Source organism: Gorilla gorilla, chromosome 5 (genome assembly GCF_029281585.2).
Source record: "Gorilla gorilla gorilla isolate KB3781 chromosome 5, NHGRI_mGorGor1-v2.1_pri, whole genome shotgun sequence".
Taxonomy (NCBI): Eukaryota; Metazoa; Chordata; class Mammalia; order Primates; family Hominidae; genus Gorilla; species Gorilla gorilla.
Genome location: NC_073229.2, coordinates 88,407,609 through 88,414,187, shown reverse-complemented (window position 1 = coordinate 88,414,187; position 6,579 = coordinate 88,407,609). Strand labels below are relative to the sequence as shown.

General features: G+C 33.9%; 1 long non-coding RNA gene across 1 annotated transcript; it reads right to left on the bottom strand.

The window, feature by feature from the left end:
• Positions 1-273: 273 nt before the first annotated feature.
• On the bottom strand, positions 274-4,046 carry LOC129534078 (uncharacterized). Its single transcript, XR_008680496.2, has 3 exons — positions 3,974-4,046; positions 2,287-2,344; positions 274-369 (listed from the first exon to the last, which is right to left on the bottom strand). It is a non-coding gene; the product is annotated as an uncharacterized lncRNA (long non-coding RNA).
• Positions 4,047-6,579: the final 2,533 nt, after the last annotated feature.

Below are 6,579 nucleotides of genomic sequence, written 5' to 3'. Positions count from 1 at the left end.
TTTGTCTAAGTTGTGGCAAAGCCTAAGGGGCAGAAAGGCCATAGTATTTCCTGCAACACATTAATCTAGACTTTAAAATAATGGAAAATGTTCCAAAAGTGTCACTGTTAAACACACTGTTGTTGGCTTAATTCAACTTCCTTTTTCCCTTCATTTATTCAAGATAAAATAATGCTGTACATTTTATTTACAAACATGAAGCAAAGCCAATGTCATTAGGATTGTTCAGTGTAGACAATTCATCTATATAGTCTCAATGAAACCAGTTGCTAAGCCCCCATCTCAAGTAACTTAATGCTGTCACTTCCTCATCAATTCCTTTGTCCCCCGCTGCCCATTTGCAGTTGTTTAGAATTTTGTATCTGTTGCCTAGAACAATAATGGGTATTATGTTGAAGTTATCAATGACAGAAATTTTTAAGCACATTAATTATGCAGTTCTATTTCAGTGTTACCAATGTTCTTTCGATAATATATGTCTATTATTTCTATTTTGAATTGCATTTATTATAGACTAAAGCTGTTGTAATAAAGAATCCGACCAAAATTTTGAATGTTTGATGGCTTACAGCTTCTACATTTCACTCCTCCTTGCTCTCCTACTCCCTCACATCTATAAAAAGTGGATAAGAAAGTCTGTGTGCTTCCTACTTTGGCACAGGTCAGAAGCTCAAACCATGTAAACCCCTTCCCCTCCTGGCCCCACCTCCTAACAATAAGGATCCAAAGACAATCTCCCTTCCCTTGCTTTTAGGCCAATTTAGGAGGCCTGCCTTCCTCTCTTCAGAAAAGCCCCATTATGTGAGTAACAAAACTTTTTGTGTGCTCTTGGGGTATGTGTGGCTTTATCAGTCTCTACATCTGAACCAAATTGTGGGTAGGAATCTAGCCTGCATCTTCTGGTTGTATACAATGGTTTTATAATTTACGTATGCATATGAAGTACCTGGTAAGATTATAAAGCATAGATTCCTAAACCTTCTGCAAGTTTGTGAATTGGACACTCTAGTGAGACACCAACAAGTCAGTGTTTTGTTTCTTTTTGTTGTTTGTTTTTTACAGATTTGGGGTATCAACATTTTACCTTTTATACCCATTTCTTGGATAAACTTATTAACTCTTTCATTTAAAGTCTTGCTTTACCTTGTGCATTATTCTCCCACTCTTCTTTAAGGCTTAAATCTTTGTATCTTCAATGACAATAAGACTTTAGCACAGGAATGTGCTCAATTTTACTTCTATCTCAGAACTAATCAAGTAAAACTTGAGAAATATTAGCAACAATAATAAATAGAAATGTCATCATGGTTTCTTATGTCAATGCTAACTCTAAATTTGACAAATTTCTGGTTTCTAGCTTGATTTAGAGATGGATCCTAAATAGGCTGCTTGAATTTTCCATCACGTCTAATTCTTTGTTGCGTGTAGTTTTTAAGTGCCAGTTAATAGGCAAGCACCTGCCTGACCACATCAGCAACACCAGAGGCAGAAGGCATTATTAAAACACAGATTTTTGGGCCCATTCCACAGATAAGTTGGTGTAGGGTCCACAAAAAACGATTTTTAAAGAAGCACCCCTTCAGGATTCTTATGCAGTTTATAGGAATACTAGTTAGTAATGAATGTGTTCTGGAGCCTCAAAATATTTTAGAGCAGGAAGCTGACACTTATTGTGCCAAGTTTTCTCTCCAACTCTTGCAGCCCAGCATGTCAACTGATGAAAAAGTGCTGGCATTCCAAAAAGCCTGGGGGATGGTGCTCAGAAAGCCCCTGCTAGGAGCTAGACTGGATTATCTCAGCTCATACCTCTCAGCTAACAGGTGGCACCCTGCTGAAAGCTGTTGACCTGAGGCTCTTTTGGATTGTGGTAAGAGTGTGAATTGTGATCCATCACTCTGGAGAACCGTGATCAGAGGCTATCAGCAATGCACATGGTCTTGACAATTGATAGAAAAAGGAACACTGCGCCAGGGGAAGCTTGCGACAATGAAAACTGTCTCAAAATTCTTCTTTATATCAGCAATCCTAACTCTAGAATCATCAAAATATAACTAGGTTTTACTGTGTGTGAAAATGTGAGAATTCCAATCAACACAGTTGTACTACTTAAATCCTTCAGTTAGAAGAAAAATACTAAAAAAATACTAAATAAACGAACAGATTTTTTATGAATTTTACACTGTAATTTCCCTTACACCTAGTAGGGAAGAATATTTGAATTTCTAGAAATAATGTATGTATTTATCTACATATAAAAATAAAATTAAGACTTTACATAACACCCACCTTTAATCAACGTAACATTTTCTGACATTTATGCATTTTCAGAAAAGAAACAACTAGCCTGCAAAGCAATTGTTAAATTTTAAATGTAGGCCTCCAAAATACAATAAAGAAACTACAGAAAACAGAAGCCTATCAACACAGTAAACATTTGCAATGGTTTTAATATAACCATAATTATAAACTGAAGAACACTAAATGATTTTAGTGTTTTCTATCTGAAAATATACACTGGTGGTGGTAATTATTAATACCATGATTAAAAGCATGATTAATAGCATGTCTTGTAATAATTATTTATAAATTAGGCACCACGTTTTCAAATCCCTCAGAATTAGCAAGGTAAAACTTTTATCAACACATTAAGTTTACTCTACTCTTACGCAGTGAAGGCCAGAGAGTCATACAAAAATAAATAGATGGTCTAGTTCAGTAAATGACCTTAGAAAAGCAATGAGAATATATTCTTCATTCAGAATACCAAAATATTATGTTTTACAAATGTATATTCTCTGCATACCTATTTTTGTATTGACATGTATAATCATATTGTAACTGTATTACATAAAGAAATAATGCATTTTATATGTTCACAACATCCTATAAAAAAGGCAAGAAGCAGCTAGAGAAAATTAGATGTTCAAAGAAACAAAATTTAAAAAATGAAATTATGTACATTTCTTATAAAATAAGAACAATTAGTAATTATAGTATAACAGAGGAACTGAGAATAGAGAATAAAATTATCTATAATGAGCATTAAAACTGTCTGCCATTTGATACATTCTCTTTACTATATTGCACAGTATACATGTCTGTCCTTTGCTCTCTTGCTCTGAAAGGACACACCATCCCTGTACTTTAAGGCTATATAGGCAAACTTAACTTGTGCTCTTGTGGGACAGTATTTCTGTTTTCCAAGGCTGTTTACTATACAAGCATCCTTGATAATGTAGTCAGGAAAAGAAGTTAAGTGTTTCTGCTTATAAGATATTCAGAAATCTGAGACTGATGGAGAATTATCTCCCAACTATATACTGAAAGAAGTTGTGTTTTAACTAATAACATAAGTGCAGTCTAACCATGTGAAATTTTTGTAGAAACATGAATACACATAAGATATAAACTAACATGACTTTCTTAGATTGAAAAGTTACAATGTGTAGAGAATCCAACAGTGTTTGAATATTTTAATACAATAGTTTCACCTTGAGAAAAATTATGCTGATGACTTAACAAAAAGAACAGAAATATATTAATGGAAAAACAATTTACTGTAGCTGTGTTATTGTCCTGAAACAGGAAGCCTGTGTATCTAATAATAAGGTGGAATTGCATCATGTGTAAATATATAAAATGAGACTTTTTCAGGCAGGCATTGAACACATGTTTACTCAGACTTTTAATGAGGTGTGTGAGAGAATAGCAGTGGTCCCTTCAGTATCCATTTCTTCATTTTCTTAGGCATATCATCTCCCAAATGAAGAGCCAGGGTGATGGGCTAAGACCTCATATATTAAATATGTACAGAAAAAAATGTGTGTGCAACTTTCCTCTCACTGTTTGTGCAGAACTTTCTCTATTTTATCTTCCTATAAATTGCTTGTACAATATTTTATCTTCCTATAAGCAAAAACACAGACATATCAGACATCTAGTTTTAATCAATCAAATAATAATAATAACTTACATGATGAAAGATCCCAAAATGGAAGCAATTGTCTTTCTGAATGACTTTTTGGTAAGTAAATCTGGTCTTCCAGTAAGAACTTCCCATGGTCAAACTATTAAGAGATGAATAAATATTTATCTTACGCAAATCATTACATTTTGGGGTCTAATTTTTACAGCAGCTTAACCTTTACCATATCCGATCAAGGTAGGAAAAAGAAAAATACTCAAAGTTATATTCACAGAGTAATCTAAAATAAATATTAACAGAAAGGAGAAGTGAGAGATTGAGAAGCAAAACCAAGGATACCCATTGTCACTACACCTATTCAATATAATATTGAAAGTCCTAGCTAGAACAATCAGGCAAGTGAAGTTAATAAAAGGCATCACAATAAGAAAAGAACTTGAACTATCTTTCTTCAATGACAATACGATTTTATACCTAGATAACACTAAAAGACTCTGCCAAAAAGCTCCTAGAACTGATAAACAACTTCAGTAAAGTTTCACAGTACAAAATCAGTGTACAAAAATCAGTAGCATTTCCATACACAAAGTTTAAGCTGAGTCAAATCAAGAATGCAATTCTATTTACAATAGCTAAAAAGAATAAAAGAAGCAAGAATACAGCTAACCAAGGAGGAGAAAGAGCTCTTCAAGGAGAACTACAAAATGCTCCTGAGAGATTACACAAATAAATGGAGAAACATCCCATGGTCATGGATCAAAAGAATCAATATTACTAAGATGGCTGAACTGCCCAAAGCAATGTACAGATTCAGCATTATTTCTACCATACTAACAACTTTATTTTTCACAGAATTAGAAGAAACTATTCTGAAATTCATATGGAACAAAAGAAGAGCCTGAATGGCCCAAGCAATCCTTAGCAAAAAGAACAATGCTGGAAATTTCACATTACCCAACCTCAGACTATGCTACAAGGCTGCAGTAAACAAAACAGCATGGAACTGGTACAATAGACACATAGACCAATGGAACAGAATAAAGAGACCAGATTAAGTCACACAGCTACAACCATTTCATTTTTGACAAATTTTACAAAAATAATCAATGAGGAGAAGACTCCATATTCAATAAATGGTGGGTGCTGAGATAACTGGCTATCCATATGCAGAAGAGTGAAGTTGGACTCCCTATCTATCACCATATACAAATATCAATTCAAGATGGATTAAATAAAGATTTAAATGTAAGACCTCAAACTATAAATATCCTAGAAAGAAACCTAGGAAATATCCTTTTCAATATTGGTCTTGGCAAAGTATTTATGGCTAAATCCTTAAAAGCAACTGCAACAACAACAAAAATTGACAAGTGAAACCTAATTAAACTAAGGAGGTGCTACACAACAAGAGAAATTCTCAATAGAATAAATAGACAACCTACAGAATGGGGAAAATATTTGCAAACTATGCATTTAATGAAGGTCCAGAATCTATAAGAAATTTGAAGAAAACAAAAGGCAAAAATCAAATAACCCCATTAAAAAATGGTCAAAGGACATGAACAGACACTTCTCAAAACAAGACAGACTAGTAGCCAACAAACATAAAAAATGCTCATAATCACTAATCATCAGAGAAATGAATATCAAAACCACAATGAGATACCATCTCACACCAGTCAGAATAGCTATAATCAGAAAGTGATAAAATAACAGGTTACCTCTGAGGCTGCAGAGGAAATAAAACACTTATACATAGTTGGTGGTAATGTAAATAAGTCACTGGAGTGGCAGTTTGAAGATTCCTCAAAGAACTAAGAATTGAACTAACATTTGACCCAGCAGTCCCAATACTGGATATACACTCAACGGAAAATAAATCATTCTGCCAAAAAGACACATGCACCTGTATGTTCTTTGTAGTGTTATTCACAATATTAAAGCCACGAAATTAACCCAGGGTATATCAACAGTGTACTGGAAAAAGAAAATGTGGTACATATACATCATAGAATCTTGTATAGCCATAAAAAGAAAAAAAATCATTTCATTTGCAGCAACATGGATGTAGCTGGAAGCCATTATACTAAGTGAAGTAATCAAGAAACAGAAAACCAAATACCACATGTTCTCACTTATAAGTGGGAGTTAAACATTAAGTAACATAGAGATAAAAATAGGAAAAAATAGACACTGGAGCCTAGTAGAGGAGGGAAACGGAGGAGGGCAAGGGCTGAAAAACTACCTCTTGAGTACTATGCTCAGTACCTTGCTGACAGATTCATTCAAACTCCAAACCTTAGCATTATGCAATATACTTATGTAATAAATCTGCACATGTACTCTCTAAAATAAAAGTTTTAAAAAAGTTACGTTCATGAAATAAAATTAGGAATAAATATTAGCTTGCCCTTCCCATACATATTTGAAATATTTAATAACAATGGGAAAAGTTTTTGAAGTTGTAAGACAATTGACTGCAATTAAGAAATCACAACAGGGAATACTATGCAGTCATAGAAAAGATCATGTCCTTTGCAGGGACTTGGATGGCACAGGAGGCCACTATCCTTAGCAAAGTAACACAGGAACAGAAAACCAAATACTGCATATTGTCACTTATAAGTGGGAGCTAAATGATGAGAAGAGATGGA